Source organism: Chaetodon trifascialis, chromosome 23, assembly GCF_039877785.1.
Source record: "Chaetodon trifascialis isolate fChaTrf1 chromosome 23, fChaTrf1.hap1, whole genome shotgun sequence".
NCBI classification, from domain to species: Eukaryota; Metazoa; Chordata; class Actinopteri; order Chaetodontiformes; family Chaetodontidae; genus Chaetodon; species Chaetodon trifascialis.
The window spans coordinates 10358977-10384977 of NC_092078.1; the positions used below are offsets into that span (position 1 = coordinate 10358977).

Below are 26001 nucleotides of genomic sequence, written 5' to 3' on the forward strand. Positions count from 1 at the left end.
TTTTGAAATGTAAAGGATTTGTCATATAACTGCATGTTTCCCTTGCATTCATTGAATCCAGGCACAGCTGCCATAAGCCTGTGCCGAGAACTGCTCCATGATTATACGCCGGTGAAATGACAGCATACTGTATATCAAACTGTAGCCATTTAGTCTCAGTAACTCCATGATATAGCTTGCATATAAACTAGGAATAAATTCCCCTTCAGCATTTTGACAGCAGCTATTCAGATACTTAGCCCTCATACTCTGCAGTCATATTCCTCTGCCAGAATCAATTGCACTGGCAACCACTGCCAAGCCTGAATTTTATCTCCCAGCTGGAAAAAAAGGGGGAAGGGAACAGAGCATGGAGATATGCTGTTTATCAGTCACACGACTAATTCTCTCTCCCATCTCTCTTGATTCCCCTTTTGAAAGTGAACTTGGTATTAATCTACAAGACCTTGAGCGCCTCATGCACACAATCAGCACTGACGTACGCCGTTTCTCTCTATTTTTTTTTTGGTCAATCTCTGACCTTTTGAGTGCCGCCCACATTTTAATTAGTCCTAAACTAAAAAGCTGCTCAGTGCCCCCCCCCCCCCCAACTCCCATTTCCCCCTTTGTTCTGACAACCCTTTTTTTGTACCCCAATGAAATCCATGGGAGATATACCACATTCAAGCACTGACTGAATATCAGCGGTGAAGAAGGGGTTTTTGTAACGGGTTGGAAAATTACAAGGGCTTAAGAGTCAGACACATATGCCTGCCAAATGTAATCAGTGGGTAATAAATGTTTGCCCTTTACACTATAAAAAGCAATGGCAGCAGTGAACATGTGCTCGGCTCAGTGCAGCAGATCACCACGTCACTGCAACTGTGCTTAAAATTGTTTCCCAACAACACGACCTTCTGCTATCTTCACCCTCTTGCCTCTTGAACTCTTTCCCACAAAACATATAAATTTTATCATAACAGCTTTCATGGCGGTGTGAATAAACTGTAATCTAACAAGTGCTTTTTTTTGTTGTTGTCCTGCAGCTCTTGAACTGTTGGGAAGGTTGCTTGAGCGCTGAAAGGTAAGCTTTTACAATCAAACTCGATGCGAGAATCACTGCGCTGTCAACGGCAAAGATGGGTCATGGCATTTTAAGCTGGTTTTCCATTTCTGCTCGGTCTCAGGACTACGTTAATGCTGGCTGCAGCAGAATGGAGCCTCAGAGGATCGAGAGTGAAGGCCTCTTGCTCTTTTCTCCCCACTGTTTAATTAGCGTGGTCTCAGAGACTGGGGTGCCGCTTTAGCAATCACGAATCCTGCCCAGCCAATAAGAACTTGTGTTCAACCACGTCTGACAGAGATAAATGGCATGCCGCAACATCTCAGCCTCGCCTATCATCTCTGTTACCCATGCAATAGTGCATTGTGGGAAGACTAGAGGAGTGCCACAGATCTAAGTGGGCATGTGGGTCATTCGATAACAACATAAATCTACTGTATGTGGGTGTTTTTTTCAGTGTGGTTGTGTGTACAGATTGTTTGCAAAATGAATCCGATCTGCTTGTGTTTGTATTTTATACATAGTTGAATGTTTGCAGAAAATGACGCAATGTGGAGCTGCGTTCGACAAGAGTGCCCCATATTTCCTAATTGAGATGCAATTCATTTGCTGTTCCACCAAACTGAGTTTCTCGGGCGGGGTATGGTCAACAGGTGGGAAATTTATGATGGTTTTAGGTCGCGAGCGTGAGCCAATAACAAAAGAGCAAGAGGATGATCTATTTATTACATTCCACGACTTGATCACAAAAAGCATTTTGGAGCTGAAGATTCAATTAAAAGGGAGCAAGCATATTTTGGGGGAAATGTCAGAAAATTGGTCTGTCGTTGAAACAACAGAACTGTTATTCATCCGTGCAAAAGACAAGATTAACAGGGAGCTTCCTCTGAATTCATTATATGCAGCTCCTGAATTGCCTAGTCCTTCAAAGCCAGATGCTACATCATGTCCAAGTACTGGCTAATGGTTAGTACACCATAAATCCAATGCCTTATGTTACTTTATACAACAAAAACTAGTCCGGATTACCCCAAATCATTCTCTGGAAGTATTAGTGTCAAATTGAGTTTCTTATCTTTGTATTAAAGACATCACTGAATTTCTAGGTTGGTAAATATTAGCACAACTTCAAGCGTCTTGCTGCTAACATAGAAAATCTGGATAGGAATCTCTAAAGTTTAAGATTACAGCTCAGATGAAAAGGACATAGAAATCCATCCATTTCACAAGCTGAAACCACCCAGCCGGGCTGCAACAGAGAGCATCATCCAAACTCCACAAATGAATAAAAAGTATTTTTAGACATTCAGTGCTGTTAATAGCCACTGGTGAGCTTCCCAGTTAAACAAAACATGGCGATGAATCACCTGCGAGCTAGATCTGCGTCCAGAAAAAACTGAAGTCATTGGGCTGAAACTAATCACAGTCTCCAGTCCAAACAAGGAAATGTTTCAGTTTACAGAGTGCAGCTTTAAAGAATGGCCTCTGGCTCAATAGATGTTTATATTAACTCAATTTCCTTTGGCTGATTAGCATGCAAGCTCTCCCAGATAAATAGAAAGATGTGATCATTTCCATCTTTTTTTTCTTCAATTATGATGCTGAAATTTGTGACACATGGTGTTCTTGCTGCATAAAGTAATGTCTGGAAAATTCCCATCAGAAAAAAGTGCATTAATAATTCCTGTTTTTTATTTATCTCGCCCAGAAGAAATGTCAGTTTTCGAGACATTGAATCTCAAACTAGGGTGTCTTTATTGATAAAATTCTTATATCATGACACCTTCTAATGAATGACATACACTTCACTTCTGGGGTGGTTTGAGCAATAATTGCAGCCTTTTCCCTTGACTCCTGTTTCAGTGGATCATAGTGAGGGAACAGTTTGTAGCAGTGGGGGCATAATTAGTGATAGGCCTTGGACATGTCATACTCTGTTAGTCAGCCTCGCTTTAATTCCTTTGTCTCCTCTCTGCTCCTAGCATTTATTCATGTTGTGTGTATGTAAGTGTGTGGCTTTGCTCAGGCGTTACTGTGCGTGTGCGCACTTAATGTATCGGGTAAAATTTCATTTGATCCTATATAATACGATATTATGGCAATGCGGGGCAGATTTTTATCAAGATGTAAGTTCGGGCTTCCGTGTTTGTCTTTTCTGTCTGTCTGTGCTAAGATACCTGTGTGAGTGCTCCCTTTGATTTCCTGTGGAACAAAAGAAAAACAATTAATCAGTTTTGGCTTTATCTCTCAAGCTAGAAAGGCTTCAGTACTCGGCTGGCTCACGAGGCTCATTTTGGCCATAATTAGAGGAAACCTTTTTGGGCTTTCTATATTCCTTTTTAAGCAGCTCCCCGTAGCAACAAAATGCATAAAAAAAAGGTTTTGTACGATGCCAAAAGGTAGACTGGTGATTACTGTCAAAGGATGCTTTTTTGGCATGATGAGTGTGTGTCGATGTGTGTGTGGAGTTTGCAGAGGGGTTTCTCAGCCTAGGCTGTTGATGTGAGGGCGGATGAAAGCCGCTTTGAGGATGCAGTATACGGCTACGAGGAAAAGCTCTTCCTCCACCACCTTCCTTTGCTTTTCTCCATTTTTCCCCCCCTCCCTCCTTCATCTCCCTCTCTCATTCTCCCGCCACTCTACCCTTGCTATCTCCTCTTGACTGCCTCTCCCCTCCCTCTGTTGTTTCCCTATCCAATTTTCCCTATACATCCAGCCCACTCTTCCACTGGAGCCTCTTTCCCCTGCCACAGCTGTCTTCATGCCTGCACTCATCTGTATCCACACTTTTCTCCGTCCTCCCTCTTTTACTTTTATCCATTCACGCCTGACCCCTCTCTTTTCCCCATGTGACTTGTGAAGGACACTTCCCATAGCGTGATGATTAGCCCAAGAAATACCACACAAACCAGGGATTACACAGGCATGAATTAAAGTCCATATCTAGAATACCATTCATCTATCAAATATATCTGTGCAAAAATCCCTCCATACTTCACTGTAGCTTGTTGTGTCAGTGCGGCAATCCACAAGATGTAAATTTCTAAATGTGGAGCAGGGGGTTCAGGTGTGTGCCCAGAGCCATTTAAGGGAATATTCCTTCAGCCATAGCACATGGCACCTCTGCAGACAGCAACCCGTGTGCTTCTGTTCTTTCATCACGGCATATTAGCTTCACAAAGCAAACAAAAACTCTGACGCGTGTTTGGAAGCGAACCTTGAACTTGGAGTCACAGAATAGCCAGATTGGAACAGCTCTCCTTGATTGGATTATTCTTCAGGTGACCTCCTGACCCCACGGTACACTATGTGCCACGTCTGTCCAAGGTGAAGCAGTTACGACTAATTAACTGAGGAAAAGCAGAGCAGAAAATGATTCTGTCCAGTACAAAGCAACCAGAAAAATATCATTTCACAAGCTAGATATGTCATTTTCTAAATGCGCACTCTTAAATGCTTTGCACTGTATCATATCAGTGTTACCAGTGCACTACAGTACCTACATTTTGTGTATATTTATCAGAATATATACATAATATAATATATTATTGTTCAGTCTAAACATAAATAGCATGTGATGAAATTGCATCAGCGCGGTGTTATTACTCGAGACCTTTTTGCTTTCCATTACACATCAGAAGACAGCGTTTGACTGCGGCTGATTCAGACTTCAGATGCACATCAAAGTCCACTAGTTGCACAAAGCTTTCCTGTTCTCGACTCGCTTAAGTACGACTAATTTTCTATGTATTCAGGGGTAAATTAGGACTGCTTTCAAACTAACAAATATGGCTGACTGAGATAAAGCTCCACGCTGCCTAGCTCTGTTCGTGCCAGCAAAAAATAAAAAATAAAAACATTTCTGGTCGAAGAATTTAACAGTCACAAGGACGTTTATGAATTCAATATTCAGAGAAGAAATGACAGACAAAGTACGCCTTTTCAGGGGGTTACTGCGCTCACTGAAAACCCTTTGCCTTTTGATTGCTTTTCCGCAAATTTGCGAGCAAATGACAAGTCATGGGGTCATGTTTTCCTCTTTTGTGTTAGTTGTCAGCAGGTGTGGTTCATTTCATGAGACCGAAATACAGCGCAAAGCACTTTGTTCTGAGACTGCGTGTGTGGGTTGGCTAACTTCATGAGGTTGAAAGGAGCTGTGTATATTTTGTGCAACTGTCTCACCCATTAAACTAGTCTAAGAGCAAAATAAAGGCCGACCTGTCATACCTTTGTGCAACCAGTGCGTCTCTTTCCTCAGACGCCTTCAAATACCTCACTGGGTCATCAAAGTCAATCAATAATGATCCAATAAGTCAGTTTTGGTAAGGGATTTCTCCTCTGACACAGAGCTTAAATGTGCTGCAGGCATCTCTCCCATGAGTCCATGCTCGCTGATTCCTCTAGCATTATTTGCCTGATTGTAACTCACTGTCTACTATTTGAAGAGCCGAGGCAGCTTGTTTGCTATTGATTTTATTTACAAGGCGTCTATATTTTACTCTGTGCAAATCAGAGCAATTGTTTCCAAGTGCATGCATGAATCAATGCTTCCCTGGAGCCCGTGCTGGCGACTGCATGCAGCTCAATACCTCCAATTTATGTTTTAATTACGATGATCTACTCAGTGTTGGGAGCTTGGCTCCCAGCAGCGAACATTGTATTGTACATTGAATTTTACTGTCTACATAGCAGACGGTGGATTTGACTGCATTTATCAAGTTGCCCTGAATCTCAGCTGTGCTGATTTGTAGTGATGATGGAGAATGCAGTTGCAAGGATGTCGCACCTTCTGCAGACAGGGTTAAAGTTGAGTGAATACTGAAAGGACGGTGGGAAATTGGAAGAAAAAAAAAGATCTTGAATGCATTGCAGTTATTTTCATATTTACAGCACTGTGCTGCCTTGTGGGAAGCCACACAGAATAGCAGGTAGTGGTTTAGTTCATGATTTGCTATCAATTGTTGTTCAGACACGCAGTATAAAAACAACAACAACAACCGCTCAGCTCTGACAGCCTTGTTTGGCAGTGCGGCTCCAGACTGGATTTTACACCTCTCCATTTTTGTTCTGCACTGTTTTTGTTTGGCAGAACAGTATATCATTTGATCACACGCCATTAGAAGTGATTGCTTAACTCAGTATGCCATTTAAGTGGCTTCTGGCAAGCTTGAAAGCCATAAATTTTATTGACTCCTGTAATTAGGACAGATCAATAAAAGGCAGTTTCTTTCACTGCTTCCCAGGACTGCGTTGGTTGGTGCACTTTTCCATTGCAATCACTCAATATTATGACATACAAACGGCATGAAATGCTGAAAAAATGTTTATGGTGTATTTCACAAACATACATATGGCAGCACAACAACTTTTTACAGCATCCATCCAAATAGTGAAAAAATATTCTAGTTTATGGCAAAAGATGCCGCCAGGGTCGCATTCTGCTTTCAGACGTTTTGTCTCTTTATAATTTGTTGCTGTTGATTTGTGTTACAGCACTCGCAGATGCTCCACCAGTAATACCTATTATAATACAGTAGAAAAACGGCCCCATAGTGTGTTGCTGTCAAGCCTCTTAAGTTGATAGCTGTGTCTTTGCACACTGCGGGAAGAATCCCTTTCTGTCAAACAACAGCTGTTGAAGACAACATGATGCGGAGGCCACGGACGAGTGAGCCATCAAACCTCCGTCTCTGACAGTATTTTGGCAAGCCACGTTTCATAAGAGTCTGTCTCACTCTGCCCTGCTTTTATGGTGCATGAATCAATGATAATTGTTCTGTGTTCTCACTTGAATGGCAGAAGTGTCCCCCCATGCGGCAACAGTCAAAAACAAGGGGAGAGTTTGGAGGAATGGATCAAGGAATTAGCATGAATGAAATGAATCACAGCTTCCCATGGGATTATGATTCATTAGATGGAAAATTCTCACTGCACAAGGCATCGGTAACACTGTGCCAACATTATAATAGAAAATGCTATGCATGACACATGCCTGTTGTTGACATGGGTTCAAAGAGGAGCTATGCAAGGTAATGAATCTACAAGCTGCTCTATCGCTGTAGCTGACCCACGGAGGTATAGAAGGTGAACGAAACATTCCCTTGAGGGACTAAGCATTGTGTTTTTTTTTTTTAATTATGATCATTATTATCATTGTACTTTCCTGAAGCTGGACAGCATATTCCAAGCACAGTGGAGATTTGATCAAACACGCAACTCGAAAGCTTTCAAGCAAACAGTGCGATCAAATCGAAGCCCAGCAACCTTATCCCCACCTCCATCAGTGCCTAAATCCAGCCCAAACCAAGCTCCCATTCTCCTTTCCTTTATCCCTTCTGAAAAGCCCAGTGATTAGAAGTAGACTTAAAGTCGACTGTAGCACCCCCACCTCACCCTACCCCATGCCTGACGGGACCTTCTTGAAGCCCCAAAGCCTCGGCCAGTTTATCAGCATCAGGGGATCAGGCAATCCACACGTCAGTCGGGGAGCCCAATGTGTTCCGTGGCCTTCGGTGTAATCTCTTTGGCTGTCGACAGATCTAGCGAGGGGTCAACTGTGATAACAGGATCACTCAGGTGGAGACAGCGAAGGGGACCATGAGAGAAAGGGACAGAAGCTAAAAAGAGAGAAATGCGGGCAAGCGCAAGGTGAGTTCTGCCTGCGAAGGGGAGCTGGCAATTCAGATGAGGGAGAAGATTTTTTTGTGGCTCGTGTGCAAAGCCACAGGACACACATACAGTTACACGCCCACACGTCTGCATGCAGAAGCCCACTCACCCACTCATCTGAAGACAGTATATGGCTGGAACAATTAGTCAACCAGCAACAATTGTAATGGCTGATTGTTAAAGTCATTACCAAAAGTGCTGAGCATTTTAGCCAATTTAATGTGAGGATTTTCTGCTGTTCTCTGTTTAATATTAGTTCAATATTTTTGGGTTTGGAGTGACTCAGCCAAAACAAGCAGTTTTTCTAATAGCGCCGCAGGCTCTGCGAAACTCAGCTCGCGTTTCGGAACTGTTTATCGCTAATTTCCAACACTGTATAGAGGAATTGTTGTCATAATCGAAAAAAAATTATCAACAGATTAATCGGTAATGAAAATAATCAAGTAAATGAGCTGCAGCCTTTGGTGCCAAATGCAATAAAAAAAGCTTCGGCTGAAAGAAATACAATTATGTCCCAACTTGCAGTGGAAATAATAGAAAATCCAATATCTGGTGACAAACTGAGCTCTATTTGACATAGTTGGACGCCTGACAGAGCGACGAGGCACACTGATAAGGCCACTTTGGCCCGTCTTGCCCAGTCTGCCTCTTGCTGCTGCATCCACTAACACTCTGACCCGGCATCTTATTAAAACTGCTATCCCCGATCGACAGGAAAAAAAAAAAAAAAGAGCAGCAGTGGACATAAAAAGTGGAAAAATTGGAAGGGTGAAAGGTCATTCACAACTGAGGAGCTACAGTATCAATTTTACGCTTGGGCATCCAGTTGACACCAAGCAACAAATACACGAGCTGTTACTCGCACCCGATCACACGTGCTGGCGTCTAGGCAAAGTTTTACAAACATATTTTGTATGCACACAGACGCACAAACACTCATAGACTCTCTCTCTCTCTGTCTTCTCTCCTCTCCTGACTCTCTCTCTCTGACACACACGCTGAGAGGCAGCATGGTAGGCAGTGACACAAAGCTAATGCCTTGTCACACAGGCTGTCAGCAGATTAGCCAGTGGATTACACCCCAGCCATTAGATGTGCACAGAGCGAAAGGCCACAAACATGGCAGACAGAGAGGAGGAGAGAGTGAGACAGAGGGTGAGACTGGCAATGATAGGGCATATGCTGGCATAAGGCATAGGAACAACTAATGGAGGATAAGTTAAGAGGGAGGAAAGGAAAAAGAAGGAAAATATAGGCTGCTTAAGTTGTGCAAAGAAAGAAGTCAAAGTGACACAAAGGCGATGTTGAAGGGGAAGATGTAAGTTTAAGAAACAGGGAGCGGGTCAAGAAAATTTGCTGCTAGAGCAGCAGTAACAAGATAATCAGACAGACAGGACAGAGAAAGTCATAACAATGGTAAAGGAGACGCAAGGAAGAGGAGAAAATGCGAGGGGAAAGGTGGGAGAGGATCCAACAAGCACACGAGGGAGCACAGGAGAGGAGGAGAAGTTGTGCAGCGTGCAGGTGAAAACAAAACAAAACCAAGCGAATGGGAGGAGTGGACCTGATGAGAGAGACATGAGAAGGGAGAGTACGGGGGAAAGAGGATGCTCGAAAGAAACGAACGAGAAGGGAAGAGAGGGTCGGGGAGAGATGGAAATGAAAGGACGGGGAGTGGAGATTAGAGGGGAGAGATGGGACGTGAAGCATCAGAGGAGAGGATGGAGGATGCTCTGCAGTACGTTTCAAACGACGCGGGAGAGCAAAATAGACGGTAAAGAGCGGAAGATGGACCGTGATGAAGAGTGTGGCAGAGAAAGCGCACAGATGGATTCAGTCAAGGGCAGTGAGACATACATATTTTATACTTTCAGTGTACTAGAAACACAACGCCATCATCATAGTGGGGCCTCAGTATGTTTTGTCTAACTTTTAAAATGCCAGACATTCACTTATGTTTATACTTCTGCCACAATATGCTCATTCCACAGAGACTCAGCTTCATACGCCCTTTTCCAGACAGACATTTTGACATGTCACAGCAGGAAAAGCGCAGATGTAAATAATTTAACTCAAGATTCATGGAACGACTTCCATTTAAGTGCTGCAGTTTCAGAGTCCTCGCATTGTGCACGATGGCTCACTGTCACACTGCCATGGCTTACTGGGCTCGCACTTGAAAAAATGGTAATTAATGTTATTAGTAACACCTGCGCTGAGTCAAACTGCGGTCTATGAAAAGGGGCTACATCACGCCATGATTGTCCTATTTATATTAATGCATTTTTTCCAATTGGTGTTAAATGTTTGGCCGCTGGATGAATGGAAACCCAGTATCACAGCACTGTGGTGATGTTGTTCTCACATCACAATATCACAAACTTTTCTTTTTGCACTGCTTCATTATTTATATGAGTTACGTATTTCAAGGTACTAATACTACTACTACTACTAAAGGCACTATTATTTCTGTACTCTTTTTGTATATAATGCACAGACATGTAGTGGATTGTAGTATCCTTTTTTGTCTTCTCTGTTATTTTCTTCATCTGCTTTTTATTCTTATTGTCTGTAACAACAAAATTTCCCCGGCATGGAAACAATAAAGATTTATCTTATCTTATTACTCTCCTATTAGCTCTGTTTTCGTCTCCACCAACTTCTCAGAACCTGTAGGTTTATTCCGACGTCTTCGCTGATGACTGGGTTCATGAATGTGGAGTTTGCGAGCCACTAAACTAAAACAATGAGCGAAGAGAAAGAAAAAACAGCAAAGTTGGGTGATTATTCTCTGTGGGTTTGTCACTATGAGCGCTGGCTTTTACACTACACACAACAATTTGATCCTATATTAATAGAAATATGGACAAGTCCTGCTTTAACTTCTGCTAATGAATGATAAAAACTTGATACCTAGTCCAGAATACAGCAGCCAGGACACTTTACTGCTTTAGCAGCTGTTCTAATGCTTTTGATCATTTGATCTTCATCAGCAGATTTGTTCTGCCAGTGTTGTCAAAGAAGTATAGATGTTCAGATGCCCTTTTTTGAAACCTTAATGTTCATTTTCAACATTTTACCATCTTAAATTCAACTGTCAAGCACCATCTGCTGATGAATTCTTGTGGACCTGAAGGTGAGGTGAGGTGTCCTGGTTAGAATATAGATAAGAATACGAAAGACATGAACAGTATTATTGTTATTGTTATTTATTCTTATTATTTCTGGGCCTCATCAAGAGACAAGGTCACAAGACACCCAGTATACTGAATCTCACACGTCGCTTTCCCCTAGATGTTACTAACTGCAGATGGCAGTATTGATGACAGCAGTGTCAGAAACTTTTCAGGCACTTGTCAGTTAAACTTTTACCACAGCGCTCTTGCATCACCATCTGCTGAGTAGAATGAAAGCTGCTGCCTGCATTGTGAGGCAATAACGACGCTCAGCTTTTTTTTCTCCCCTCTCTATTTTCAATCAGTCTCTGGTTCCAAGTGGCGAGGTGTCGCGCCTTCTCAGTTGGTGTTTCATTTTATGATAATCGACTTCACTGGCCTTACCGTCACCACCACCTACAGCCCCCACCACAAAACCACTTTGCAGATGTAATGACACATAATTGTCTGCTGGATTTGCCTGGTAGGAGCTTCATTTCGGGCTGGTATTTGTATAAGAATGAGAGGGAAGATGTCAAGTTAACAGGGGCTAATAGGAAATTCTGATATCCTTTCAGACTGGGAATTGTGTTCAGAAAAGCCATGAGAAGCATGTCAAACTGTGTTCACACAGAAGCCATGTGTTTGGTGTGTAAACTGCATGCATAGCATGCAAGATGAGCTCATTGCAGTACATTCAGCAGTTATTCTTGGTGATTGAGGTGAGAGGGGTTCATATGTGTCTGTGTTTGCATGTGTGCCAACATGCGTGTGTGCATGCATGCATCCATGAGCATATATACACGTGTGTGTGCGTGTGTTTGACAGCAAGCCTGATGTCACTCAGGACGCTTTAGCTGGTTGAGTGATTTGAATGTGTGCTGTGGAATGAGCTGAAACTGCCAGAGGGAGATGGGGGGGAGACTAAATGTGTGAATCCCCACAGGAGATTTAGACTGTTTATTATGATAAGCTTCTGTGTGCACATATCCTCCACATAAACATACACACTGTAAGCACACACGTTAATTCATGTGCACACATGTAAAGAAAGAATGGGGTGGGGACGGCGGATGAAGACGTACTGGGGAAAATGATCGGGAGGCGAAGAACGGAGTGAGGGATGCTCTGAGACACGTGATTCACCTAAGCACAGTGATAGGCTCATAGTTCACAACCCATAAAAACTAATTCCACACCAGCCTATCCATAGCCATCTCATGTGGGAGCCATTCCACCTTTTAAACCCCCTCTCACTTAAAGCGGGCCCAGATGTAAGTCAAGGGGCTGCTTTGGATTAGCCAGAGAGAAAAACTCATTTCCTTTGCCATTTTACGAGCATTTAATTTGAAACAATTAAGATATTACGGTGCTGCGGATTCACTACACAGAGTGACAGCTGGGAGCAATCCCATAAACCCCTGAGCCAGTGAATGAGGCACCTTGCTACTCTCTTTTCCTCCGCTCGCCGCTGCCTCCTCCTCCTCCATCTCCTCTCTGTTATTTCATTGAAGCATTTTGCTTAAGGCTCTGTTGAGGTGAATGGGCTACCTTTGCCTCAGCTGAGATCCCGCCGCAATCGCCAATTACTTTAGCAGCTCATAAATGCACCAGTTGGCTGATGATAGAATGGCCTAATTTCCCAAGACTAAAGGGAGGAAGCGAGCGCTGAGAATGTTTACCTTCTGGATGGCTTTTCCCATCACACCTTTTATTGCGTTATTGGATTTATAGCATAAGTTGCATGACTCATCTTTGAAAGAATAAATGAGAAAGATGCAAACTAGGTGGCAGCAAATGGCAAGCTGAGATGCAAACACTTCAACATCATGACGCAGTGTTTTTTAGCAGATCCTACTGGACCGCTTCAGTAGGAAGTTGTTTACTTTGACGGCACACTTATTGATGACCCTCCATGTCCTATCTGCCCTACACCTGAAGAACTTTGTCACTCCCTGACTTTTGAATTCAAGCTGGCTTTGTCAGCAGTCACCCATCAATTCACCTCCTCCTCCTCCTACCACCTTCCACACTGGCATAGGAGGGCAGTGGAGGTGTGAAATTGATGAAGGTGTGCTTGTGAAAATGTCAGTGGGGGATCACTGGCCAGAGAGAGAGAGAGAGCGAGCGAGAGAGAAAGAGAGTACATTGTGGGGTGGAGGGGGGTGACAGATAGGAGTGGCAAAAGCACCTTTTCATGAACACTGAACTGTAAAATGGAGGACCCGGCACAAAACAATGGCCGTGATCAATCGGCTATGGTGAGAGGCTTCTCGTAAATGCCCGATTCCAGCCTGCGCCTGCTGAAAGAGAGTGAAAAGGAAAGAGAAGAATGGAGAAAGAGACATGGACAGAGATGAGGTGTTGTGTCAGTATTAGTTTGGGGAAGGGGAGTCAGGGAGCAGAAGGAGTGGATGTAGAGAGCAGGGTGGAGAATGGGCAAATAAAAGGGCAACGGGGATAAGATGGCAGGAGATGGTAAAAGGCTTTTAGAGTAGGGAAGATTTAAATAAATGAAAGGACAATGACAGGGAGTGGAGGGAAAAGTTCAACAGGCAGAAAAGGCAGGACTGCGCGGTCTTTGCTCAGACACACCTACTGTGTTTGAGCTCAGGCAGGATAGAGAAATCATAAGAGAAGAAAAGAACAAACCTATCCTGACAGTGCCATATTGTCTCATCGGTACTTTCACTTCATCCTATTTCCTGTGGAGGGTTTGGCATGTCAAGGGTCTCCCCAAACAACTTGATGGGAAGTATAAAACGTATGACAGTGAGTATGCCGCGGTGGTCCCTTGCTAAAGTCCGTTACTGCTAAACAAGACAAAAAAGAGAAAATATCTCTTGACCCTTAACCGACTTGACTGACTAGGGCTGCAACCAACAGCTGTTTTCTATCAAATCGTCTGTCTTTGACTTATCAGTGATTAAAATAAAAGTTGTGAGTAGCTGACGATTGACACTGTTGCTGATTCGTCTGGGTAACTGATCATTCAACTGAACATTTCAGTACTAGCTTCTGAAACATGTGGTCGTTGTGTTGGCGATGCTCTGCATTTGCATGGAAACAGCACATAATATACCTCAAAAGCAGAGCGGCTAATGCATCTATCAGTATCCATGGTGACGGATGTTTCCGATTGAGAGTGGCTCGTGCTTTTTGAAGCTTAGGTATACCCTGCCTCTTTAATAAGAAGCACCCTCCACGGCTGCAAATGCGACTTCAGGCGGACGGAAAATCAAGCGCTAGTGGGGCCGGGATCAAACACAGCCCCTTGTCTGGCATCCACTTGCATTGAGGTCTTGACTCATCCTCCTCCACCTCAGTTTTGTGATCACAGTATTGGTGCCAAATTGTTTTATTACATGAAGCACAAACCACACACACACACACACACACACACACACACACACACACACACACACACACACACACACACACACACACACACACACACACACACACACACACACACACACACACACACACACACTCAGATACAAATTTGCTGGACAGCTATCCTGAGCCAGGTTCCACGGTGGGACTCTGTCAGGCAGGAGTTGACTGAATCTGTCTAAACCTCTTTCCCTCGCTACCGCTATCTCTCTCTTTATCTCTGTACGCGGGCTGCTGCGCGCCATGCCTGCTCACGCCATTCCAGTTGATCTCTTAATGGACGTAATTGCTTTTCAGCTCATTGCACCCCATGCCAACACTAAACTAAATCAAACCGAGGTCCCATCCACAAGCCTCATCGCGAATCTGATTCCGCTTGACATCATAATAAGGTGATATTGACTACTCATGACTCAGCAGTTCGAGAACAGATGAGTAAGCGTGCACCCCTCGCCACGGCATGACAGGCGGAGCTGTTCAGGTCATGTAAGGGTTCAAGTTCCCCTCCTTTAGAGTGCAGCCCATTGTGTTCTCATTGACAATATGCTCGTGACCCTCACTGTGGCAACTTATTACGCATTGTTGCACACTGAACAGTGGGAGTCAAAACACTGACATACACAAGGAATAAATGCTGCCTCCATACAGCACAATCTGTAGTCATGTCTGCCTCTGCAGTCTCACTACTGTGGCCTTTACTTGCCATGTGGGTGCCATCTTGGGTATGCTAATCAAAAACTACTTGGAAGCTAATCAAAGCTGATCAAATATGGAGCATAAGCCAGGAGTCAGCCTCTCCAGTCTGAGGCAATGTCACACAAGACTAAACACGGAGTCATCAGAATTGAAGGCTACGTGCATTTCAACCCGGCTGCAGTGACCTGCACCAAATAGTTAATATTTAACTGTTGGCAGCACTGCGAGTACAAGCTAATGTATTACCACAAGATGCATTCCAAGTTCAGCTGGCCTGTAATGTGGCAGTGAATTTAAAGGCCCTGAAAACCTACTTCCTCAATCAGCTTTTTACAATGAGCAATGGTCTCCACAATCTTCTGCCAAAGCTAGAACAGCTTTGGTTCATTTGACACGGGGTGTTGATGTCATATTTTTCTGTGCACCTATCAAACGTAGCAACACTTTGAATCAAAATGTGATGACAGTGGTGGGGGTTGTTTGCTCATGTTCCCCGGGCTGTCAATCAAATCTGATCAAAGTGCACCCACACAGTGCTGACGAAGCAGTTTAGCTCAGACTTGAGAGTTAAACTTATGATAATAACGGAAGATGTTTTCCCCAAATTTGAACATTGACTGTTCACAAATATTCAGTATTACAGAAAAATATCAAGTTGACAGCCACTTTATGGTACTAACACAGAAACCCTGTATAGATTCATACCTGTTTTTACCCTTATGTGTGATTAATAACACCCACACGTCATTGCTCAACCACCTCAACTCCAGATAACTCTCTAGGGGAGTAATTTGGAAACATCAATAGGGCTAATTTGATGATCTGGCTTCAGGTGGTGTTAAACAGTCTTTTGCCCCGCGGACACGTCACACGGGTGTCATAGTTTCAAAGTTACAGTATGTAGGTCATTACGTGAATTATGTAGATGTTATCACTGATTGTGCAAGGCTCTGTCTACAGCTGTCTGGCATCAGGCCCTTCAATTAACCATTTCTTCCTTATCATGCACATAACTATGGCAAAAGATTTGGCTCTCATACCTTACAAAAGTTCCCCAACATCATAAAATAATTTTTTGTCTGTGATGACTATTAAGTCCTTCAATTTCGCCGAAATGTTAATTACTCATGAGAGCACGAGTGTATGCTTGGCCGTCCATCATGTCTGAGGGATTCTAAGAAGGAGAGAAGTATTAGATGTCTCGGCCAAGGACTACAGTTGGGTGTTGGTTTACAGTTTTCGTGCCTTGGAGATATGTGTAATATCACCTTGGCATTTGTCGCTCTTAGCTCCTCCACCCCTCTCCACCACCCACCAGCCTTTTCTCCCTCTCTTGACTGCTTGGGCAGTGGCCATAAACAAGTCAATCTCAACACATTGGATTAGATTTATCCGCTTAAGATAGATTGTTATCCCAAAGAGCGTGGGTCTCGCTTGATGGGGAAATTAATTTTACGATGACTGGTTTACTTGATCAGGGTTGTGGGGGAGGTGGGGACTATAAATGTAGCAACTCCGGGGCATGAGGACCCGAAAACAACAGTCCTTGTTTTTGATTCAGATAAGTTGTCTCTCTCCTCTGCAGTGTTATACATGGTGTTGTCTTTTAGTCGCAGAAGCTGGAGTAATGACTTGACTTACAGTCATTTGTAAAGTGCAAGCAACTTGTCAAGGGTGAAAATGCCTGCACCTCCAGCTATGGGAAGATTGACATTGAAATTTATTGTATTTTCACGTCTGCCAGTCTAACATTAAATGTGAAATTGACAGTGTTGTATGCAGAATTAAAAATGGGCTGCCTGATCAGCAGTACAGCTATCCAGAATTGAAAAGCTGTCCATGGAGGAGAAAAATCCTTTGAAAATAGCTGTCAGCCTTCCCAAAGTGTTAAACTGATACAGCAGTTATTGGATTGAGTTACAATGGAAGTGACCTTAGCCTATTGAGCAACACAACCCAGTCTGAGCCTAGTTCTTAGTGTAAATTCATCTGACAAGCATTACTTAAATGCCTCTTTAAGCAGATCAAAAGCAAAGCTCTTATTCTTGCAACCTAAAGAATACGTTGATTGATTTTCTACCTGTGTTGTCTGTTGGTTTCTAAGGCAGACAGTTTAAAGCTGATACACAACAGAGCAAGTAAGACTTTAAGTACTTTTATCCCCGCTGAGATAAACACTGCGCCGTGTAAAATGAAATCCTACCAAATCGATAAATTGATTTGCTTTATGCAGTAACTTGCATAGTCCACAAGGCCACCACTAAAGACAGAGCCGAGAGAAAATGTACCTTTTAAGTTCAATGGGTCCACCAACTCGAGTATCGTGCCACAAAGGGGCTTTCAAGGACTGAGCTTGTGTTACAAAGCATTTTATAGTATTTTTAAACAAGACTACAGCCATGCTAGGGGCTCTGCGAGGCTGCACTTTGGCACAGCACTGCTTTCAGCTAAATGCTAATGTGAGCATGCATAATGTTTACAGTGTTCACCATCTTTGTTCAGCATGGTGCCATTTTCGAATTAGAACTTAACACAGAGTACAGCTCCGGGCTGATGGGGATGTCATTAGTTTTGCAGACGTTTGGTCATAAATCAAAGTATTGGACAAATTGAAATTTTGACCTAATGATGGAGCCAGAAGAAAAGTCAGGCAGTCAGCAAAGTTATTACAATTCGTCCTCAGTTGGACAGGAATGTCTAAACCAAATTTCATGGGAATCCATTCAATAGTTGTTCAGAGAAAAATTTCAACTTCATGGAGCTCCTAGTTGGAAAAGTCAAAGGGATTGACAAAGTCAGAGGGATTCATCCTCTGGAAACCATGAATGTTGTGCCAGTCTGTCCAGTAGATGTTGAAATATTTCACAGGGTGAAGTGCGAGAAGATAGAAGTTTTTACAATTCATCCTCTTCAGATCATGAATGTACAAATTTTCGTGGCAATCCATCTAATGGTTGCCAAGATATTTCAGTCCACTTCTGATACTTCGCATGACGATAAACGGCACAACATTTTAATATCCATGGTGACAGTGACACGCAGTTGCAAACAAATACTAAACTGAACTAAACTCATCATTTAATATGACATTCAAATTAGTCTTTGGCAGACTGTGGGGCAACCCACTCCCACTGATAAGTCATGGGAAGGGAAAGGGAAAAAAAGAAGAAAAAGAATTTAACATTTCAAAATGTATTTGAAAATAAATGGGGATATTCAATGCTAATTAGTTTTTTTTGAAGCCTGAATAGTCCCTACAGATTCACTGTGTCGGCAGGAACACAGAGAAACACATACATCAAAAGATTTGCTTCTATTATTCATCCAAAGCAAACGCATATTGATACTGTATAACCTTTAGCACGCTTTGCTGCATTTACATGCATTTACATAGTAAATGTCAATCAGTACCACACTTTGCATGACCTCACACATGCACAAATGGAAGCACGCCCATGGCAGTTTATCATACACTGTTGGTTCGTGTTAGAGTAATGTGGTGTCATTGTCCTACAACAAAGAAAACATTTGCCAAGTGAGACTTTATTATGAATTTAAATGGCCCTCCTACTGTCAAGAGTATTAATAGGCAAACTTGTAGCATGTGGTAATGCTGTAGCTCAGGCCGGCACTCAGGTTTTCTCTGCTTTGGATCCTTCTTACTGAAGGACAGTTGGTTTATAGACTCCGGCATCCCGTTGGGTGATAGAGTTCAGCCATGATAGGCCAGCAAGGCAAGCTCTTGATAAATCCTGTCCTTGCCCCCATTTATCAACAAGTGCTCCTGTATTACTGCTATAGCTGGTGCCAAGAATATGGAAGCACAAGGTTGGATGCAGAGCAGAATTGTAAATCTAATAACTAGTGTCATCCAGTTATATTCAAAAGATCACGAAGGCAGGTGAGGGATTTGGAAAAAGAAAAAAATCAATAAAAAAAGAGGAGCTCCCTATAGTCATGCATCAAAGGTGAATGGCAGTAGATGATGGACTGGAATAATTTTCTTAACGAGAGCTGAGGTTTATCAACCAAAATACTCAATGTTTGGATGTGCTGGGAATAGCATATCTCCTTCGCAACCAAAACAGCTTTCCAACCTTCAGTCCTCAACCTCACTCCTTCTAAATAAGAGCACTCTCCAAATAATTGCTTTGGTGAAAGTCAGATGATCAGGCTTTTGTGATCTACAGTACATTCTGCCTCCAGACACAACCAGCCATCCCTCCCACAATGCTTTCTCGCAGCCAGCAGTCGAGGGCAATAGTTCACATAACAGTAATTTCATCAAGTTTCTCTATTGTTCATTGTCACAAAACCAACACTTTCTTTTTGGCCTATAAATCTACATGCGGAGGCTGTATCAAATTCTGCCCTCAGAAAATGGAGCTCGGTATAATTTGCAGGTATAAATCACCATCACTGTTACTCAATCAGATACATGGCATGTCTGAGTGCAGGTAAGAAAACAGATCTGCTGACTGCAGTAATCTGTCTCTCTGTCTCTAAGAGTACTATTGTTGGATGCTAGATGTTTGTGTCTGCAGGGCAAGGTTGTTCATCAGAAGGTTTGGGTTGCTGCCATAAAAGCAACTTTTCTCAAAACACAATTGGTCATAGTCATCTGTCTCCCGGGGCCATTGCTGTTATTTTTCTATAGCCCTACATCAGAGGACCGTGCACTTGAGTGTGTTATCAGGAGGGATGTTGTCCTTTTACGCATTGTTATGCACCATAATGTCTATTCTGTGACGCGGGTGTGAATAAGTGACGTCTTGGAAGCGCTACATGAAATGTGTGATCATTACACGTGGGTTCTAGACATGGGAGCGCATGACTGGTGTGCATGTGCGTAACCTCACTTGTTTCATAAACATGCCTTTGCATGCGAGGCAGCCGCTGTCATTCGTCATCAATACAAAATTCTCATATTTCTTGTCAACACGTTTGACCCAGTGAAGTAACCGTCTGTGAGCGATTCAGAAGCAGAGCATTTCGCCTGCTTGATGTTGTTGACGTGTTCAGATTTTGCTGGTTTGATCATTTTTCCTTGATGTCTGTGCTTCTATCATGGATAAGAAGGCTGTGAAATGGTTGCTTTTATTGTCTTTTTCAATTATTGTTGGTACACAGGAGTCTGCACAGGGTGTTTTATTTTGAAAAATCACTGGATTCTCTACCATTCCTGTGTCTGACTTCCTGCCGGGCTCGATGTGCTCTGTGCAGCTTGACGCGGCTTCCATCAGAAATAGACCAGGTGTTTATTCTCCGCGGGGCAGAGCAGGGAGCCACTTCTGAGATGCTTTTGAAATGCACTGGACGCGTCTGGTGGAATCATAGTATTGTCTGGAATGGGCGCCATCGGTTCCAGCGGCCGTTTGGCGACACAGCTTTCCCCTTTGGAATTTGCGGGTTACTCGACTCTATTTGACAGCTATAGTCATCAGATAATTTTCAGATTTATATGTTAAAGCTCCAGTGTGTAGGATTTAGTGGGTCTCACAGTGAGGTTGCAGAATACTAATGGACAATCCTCCCCTCATTCTACCCTTCCAAGCACGTAGAAGAACCTACGGTGGCTATTAAAAACACTAGACACTTTGTTTTGTCTGTGCTGGGCTACTGTAGAAACATGGCAGTGCAACATGGCGGACTCCGTGGAATAGGACCCACTGCCTCTGTAGGTAGAAAGGGCTCATTCTAAGGTGCCAAAAACAAAGATCTTTATTTTCATACATGAATGAAAACATAATTATGAATATTGCATTTTATGTGTGCCAACATATCCCCAAAGCCCCACACACTGGACCATTAAAAACCTGTAATAATCATATCAAATATAGGCCATTTTTATCCAGTAAGCAGCTCAACGGGACATGCAACTGTATGAAAAATAGATGCTGCTTGCATGTTAAAGCATCAGCAGTAATTATGCAGTAGTACAATATACAGCCTAATAATACAAAATCGACAAAAAATGAGTCTTATCAGCTTTATTTCACTTCATGGTTTAAGTATAATTTATAGAAAATACACCAACACCTTTAAGTAGTAAAAGTTAAATTCTGAATCCCCTATTTATATTTAAATAACATTCATTTGCAATTGAATATTTAGAAATTTCACCCAATTTTTCTCCAAGAGAGTTGGGAAAGTGGGACCTCGCTGAGTGACGTCACCCCTCCTCCACACCTCTCTCTCTCTCTCTCTGCCTGGGGTTTTAGTCCGTGCTCGGGTCTCGGTGAAGACAGAGAAAAGAGACAGACGGACTGACTGACTGACTGAGAAACATACAGAGAGACAGAGAGAGAGAGAGAGACTGAGTGAGAGAGAGAGAGAGAGAGAGAGAGAGAGCGAGAGAGAGAGAGACTGAGTGAGAGAGAGAGAGAGAGAGAGAGAGAGAGAGAGAGAGCGAGAGAGAGAGAGAGAGAGAGAGAGAGAGAGAGAGAGAGAGAGAGAGAGAGAGAGAGAGAGCGAGGGGGCTGTGTGTCCCAGCCACACCGCACTCTTCAAACACTACCACAGTCTCGCCACGTTCAATTCAATGAAGATCTAACGAGCACAACACAGACAGACCCAGAGAATACACAGAACACACGCTCCACGTGCGTGCTTTTCCTCCTATCGCCTGCACATCGTTCACGCGCTGATGACGGACAACTCGCGGGAAGAAGAAGAGAAATAAGAGCGAACAAACCTGGGGGGGTGGGAGAAGAAGAACCTGAGGACGGATTTCTTTCCTCCACGTTATAGGACTCGACTGTCATTACTGGATGTAACACACACACATACAAACTCTCGACTTGTCTTTCTCCAGAAAAACCAAAAGAGGAGAGACTCAGTTTCAAACTGACCGCAAAATGGTGACAAGGTAAGATTGTTTGACGAGCCTGTGAGTTTGGAGGTTGTGACAGTCGGAGCTGAAGTCGCTGCCGCAGTGATTTCAGGTGTGCGTAACCCCGTGAAGTTGGTTCAAACAGATGAGCCGGACGCTGGATTTACGCTCCTAATGCATATCGTGTGTTTGCTGGCTGCCGTGTTTAGGTGCTGTTGTGTTTACGTGTCAATAACTGTTTTACGCATAGTTTATTATTATGAGTGCGCGCGGGCTTGGATGGATACAGTCGCGCTCACCCGAGCCACAGTACAGGAAGTAAACAGCCAGCTATGGCATAAAATACGTTTATTTGCTGGTTTAAATTCTATATTGAATATGCAGCTGGGCATAAACTACATCGTTGAATGTGCAGGTGGAGTATTTCTGCCGTGGTGTGCCGTCTGTGGTGAGCTTTGGGGAGGTGACCAGTGTTAAAATCAGTTCAACTGTCAGTAAATGATCACCACACGTTGGAAGAAATGCATCGCATAGCCTAAATGTTGCGTTTTGAGTAGGTTAGTAGGCTGCAGTGGATTTGTCCGCCTCCATGTCACACGAAAGAGCAGAAAGCGACCGGCTCAAACGTGTTATTTTAAGCTGCCTTCAAACTGTGGCGCTGTCATGTAAATACAGTTCATTTCGTGGCGCCTTTTGGAGTTGTGGAAGCCTTTCCCTGCGAATCTATTGTGAAGAATTTTCAAAGCGCATTCCTGTAACTCTCCAGAGATCCCACATCTCATTTGTCTTATTTTTAGATGGCTTTTTTTTTTTTTTTTTTTTTGCGGGGTTTAAAGTTGACTGTGCTTTTTAAAGAACTCACGTGTTTTGGGGTAAAAAAAAAAAAAGCAAAAAAAAAAAAGCAGTTAAATATCAGTGAGGCACGCGGAGAGTCACGCAAGCGCTCTGTCAATCAGGTGAAAGTGAAGCTTTATTTCCAGTAGAGCTGTGCACACCACCTGTGCTCAGTGTGCCATTTGGGCCACTAGGGGACTCATTCTCTCCAGTCAGGGAGAGGAATGCAGTCCTTAGGTACCATGCCAAGGCACCCTCTACTATCCCCAGATTTTAGAGTGTCAAAAGCTCACAAAATAACTGATTGTGTACCCATCAGCTTGTTGAAAATTAAGAATTTGTAATCTGCAATTCATGCGAGGAGGCGTGAGGGTGTGGGAAACTGCATTTTGCATGTATAGCTTTAAAAAAAGAGGTAATGGTCATATATTGCTGTCTGAGTTGAATGAAAAGGCAGTGATTGAGGGTGGAGTAGACTAGTGAGGTGCTCGGTGTGTTCGTGTGTGTGTGTTTAGGCATGCAAATTAGCGTGCATGTGTGTTTGCTCAAGCAATTCCCAGTGTATCGCCAGCAAGCGCTCTGGGAGAGCTCAGCCCGGCACCTCCACTGTCTTACATGTTTTACAGTTCCCGGCTCAAACAATTAGCACTTGCCCAATTTTGACACAGCGCAATTAACGCTGTCACCACACGTTCGATTTCCAATTTCGCTGTTGCGACAGCGGCGCTCAAAAGAGGAGACAAAACGGGCATGCACCAAGGTGGTGCTCGCTTTAAGTGCTGCCATCCGAAGTCGCTGAGGGGAGCGAAGTGTCTCAGTAGAGAAAAGGCGGCACTGACGCGGCCATCTTCTCTCAAACCCTCAGCCTCTACTGAGCGTCTTTCTTAAAATCACCCCGAATAATGCATTGCTTTTTTAGGGGAAAATGATGTCAATCGTGAAAGTTTATGACGTATTATAGTGGAAAGGAAATGAAAGGAGAAATGAGGCAAGCTTTTCTGTGTCACTCACTAGTGTGTGTGTGTGTGTGTGTGTGTGTGTGTGTGTGTGTGTGTGTGTGTGTGTGTGTGTGTGTGAGAGAGAGTGAGTGAAGGATACAAACAGTTCATGGCATGCAAGCCGTTAAATTGAAAAATGATTTAAGGGTTTAGAAAGTGCCTGTAAGGGAGTAAGGTCATTTATGTGCCAGCTGATCTCCCCTTTCCTCCTGTTTTTTGTGCCTGAAACACATTCTGAAATCAGATCCCACATTTTTGCCGGAGTCTGGAAGGGACAGCGGGGTATTTTCAAGAATGCACGTGAGAGACAAGTCGTCCATGTCTTTCAGATGTCCTTTTTGTCGTTGCTTTATTTCTGGAATATACGCTCACCTGGCCAAGTGTTTTCACCGGCGCTCCTACGTTTGCAGGTTAAACGTTAAGCTCGCAGATATTAGCTCGCTTACAGCAGCGCGATTATATGTAACAGAGGCGTCTTGAAGGACCACAGGAGTTTTTCAACATTTCTTTGTCTTTGGCACAAAGCCAAGCACTCTTAAAAACAAGTGTGCCTGCACCTGACAGTGCCATTGTCTTAGCACGGCCAAGTAGCTCTGACTCACTGGTTTATTTTCAAGCGCAGACCAAAAAAAAAAAAAACGAAGAAAAAGGAGCGAGGAGAAGAGTTTTTTCTTCTGTCGGTGTGTATGTATGTGTGCGACTCTGCCTGTGTGTGAGCACCACTTCAGGAATTCCAAGGCCAGGGCCCCCATTACAAGTGTGGAATGAGAAATCAACACTTACATTACAAAAATGGATACGTAAACATAGAGGCCACAATTATCAGGCGCCGTGGTGTTGGAACTGGAGGAGATGGAGTGCCAATAGGTCTGTTAGCAATCACCCCCCTCACTGCCTGCCCTCTGTAATCCAGTGGGTGTTTTCTAGCTTATTTTGCGCCAGCAACGGCCCTTAACAACTACCCACTGACTGGCAGGCCGGCTGGCTCGCTGGCAGGGTGGGTGGTTGGCGGATGCAGGGGAAGTTTGACTGGTAGAGGTCATATCTCAGAAAAAAAAAGGCGTGAGGGTAGCGAGGTGTGTGCCCATGTGTCGTTCCAGCGTTGGCATGTGTGCTGCGTGCGTGCACGTGCGCAGGCGTTTTGTACGTCTTGTAGTTTACTTCCCTCGTGTACATCAACCGGTGCGTGCGCCCGCACGTCAGGGGCCTCCAGCCGACTGCGAACCCACTTCAGAGAGGCCGGGCTTGATGCGTTGTGACAAATGAGAAAGCAGTTTGATTTCGCACAACACTGAGCTGCACTCCAGCATAATGAAGTGATCATGACTTTACCCTTGGTTCACTTTGGCCCAGGTCCCGCTGTGTTTTTCCCCTCTATTCAATCGCTTCACTCACTTATTTACTTGGCAAGCATTTCCTCCCGTAACCTCTAGTACTGCATAACTAGCGTCAAGGGTGGGTTGCTTGATAAAAACCACCGCTACGGGGCATTGGTTTTACACATAGGGGAACGCTGGCAGTTTTTATTGATATTCAAGTTGCCACTGGGTTGGAATAATAAGAAGCCTATTTTCACGCCCAGGCAAAAATCACCTCTACTGTCCATCACCCTGTCAGGGCAGAAAGCTGAGGCGTAAATATTCTTTGGCAGTGGAGGGAGCACGGGGCTACAGCTGAGCTTGTTCTTTCCTATTCACTCCCATTCTCTCTTCTTGTTTCGCGTTTTTTGATATTCACCCGTCTTTGTGCCTCCGATGCGTCTCATCAAACCAAAACCAAGTATTTGGCCTTTTCCATCCTGATTTCACCACATGCATGTCCCTCAGTGAAATTTAGTTGTCTGTACTGGAACGCACAAAGCACAGTGTCACTTCCAACATGGTTCAACTCGATGTCGGGTGCAGCACGGAGCGCTTTGCCTACAGGCTCTGCCTCCAGGCTTCGCGTACAGAGGGGAGCTCCGATGTGTCAGAAACAAGGAGGACTGCCTTTCCGCCGCAGCTGTCCTTTGCTTGCAGATTGGGTTTCAGGAGATATGATGGATGCCAAACGCCTGTAGCCAGTTGTGAAGACACAGAGGGGGAGGGGGGAGCGCGCTTGTATGGATTTGGATCAGGGTCAGTGGCACTGGCAGAGGACTGGAATTCTGCCCTTGACCTCCATTTTGGACCCCCCCCCCCCCCACATCTAGCCACTAACAGCCTGTCACTAGGCACTTTGACAGAGTTAGGACTAATTAGAAGAATACTAAAGACTGCAAGGGAAACAGTCTGGTTTCAACTATTGCAAGAATGAAAGTGAGGGGGTTCAAAAAGGTGGCTTGGTGATATGTTTTAAAGACTTCAGTGTGATTGTGTTTCAACCCAAAACATTATTTCT

General features: G+C 43.8%; 1 protein-coding gene across 1 annotated transcript in view; it reads left to right on the forward strand.

Annotated features, from left to right (window-relative positions):
- Window positions 1–26001, forward strand: part of LOC139351284 (receptor-type tyrosine-protein phosphatase delta-like) — a 349795-nt gene that overhangs the window by 200232 nt on the left and 123562 nt on the right. Inside the window, exon 9 of the mRNA XM_070993096.1 lies at window positions 1026–1063. The gene's annotated coding sequence lies outside the window, so the exon portion shown is untranslated. The remainder of the gene's footprint in view (window positions 1–1025; window positions 1064–26001) is intronic.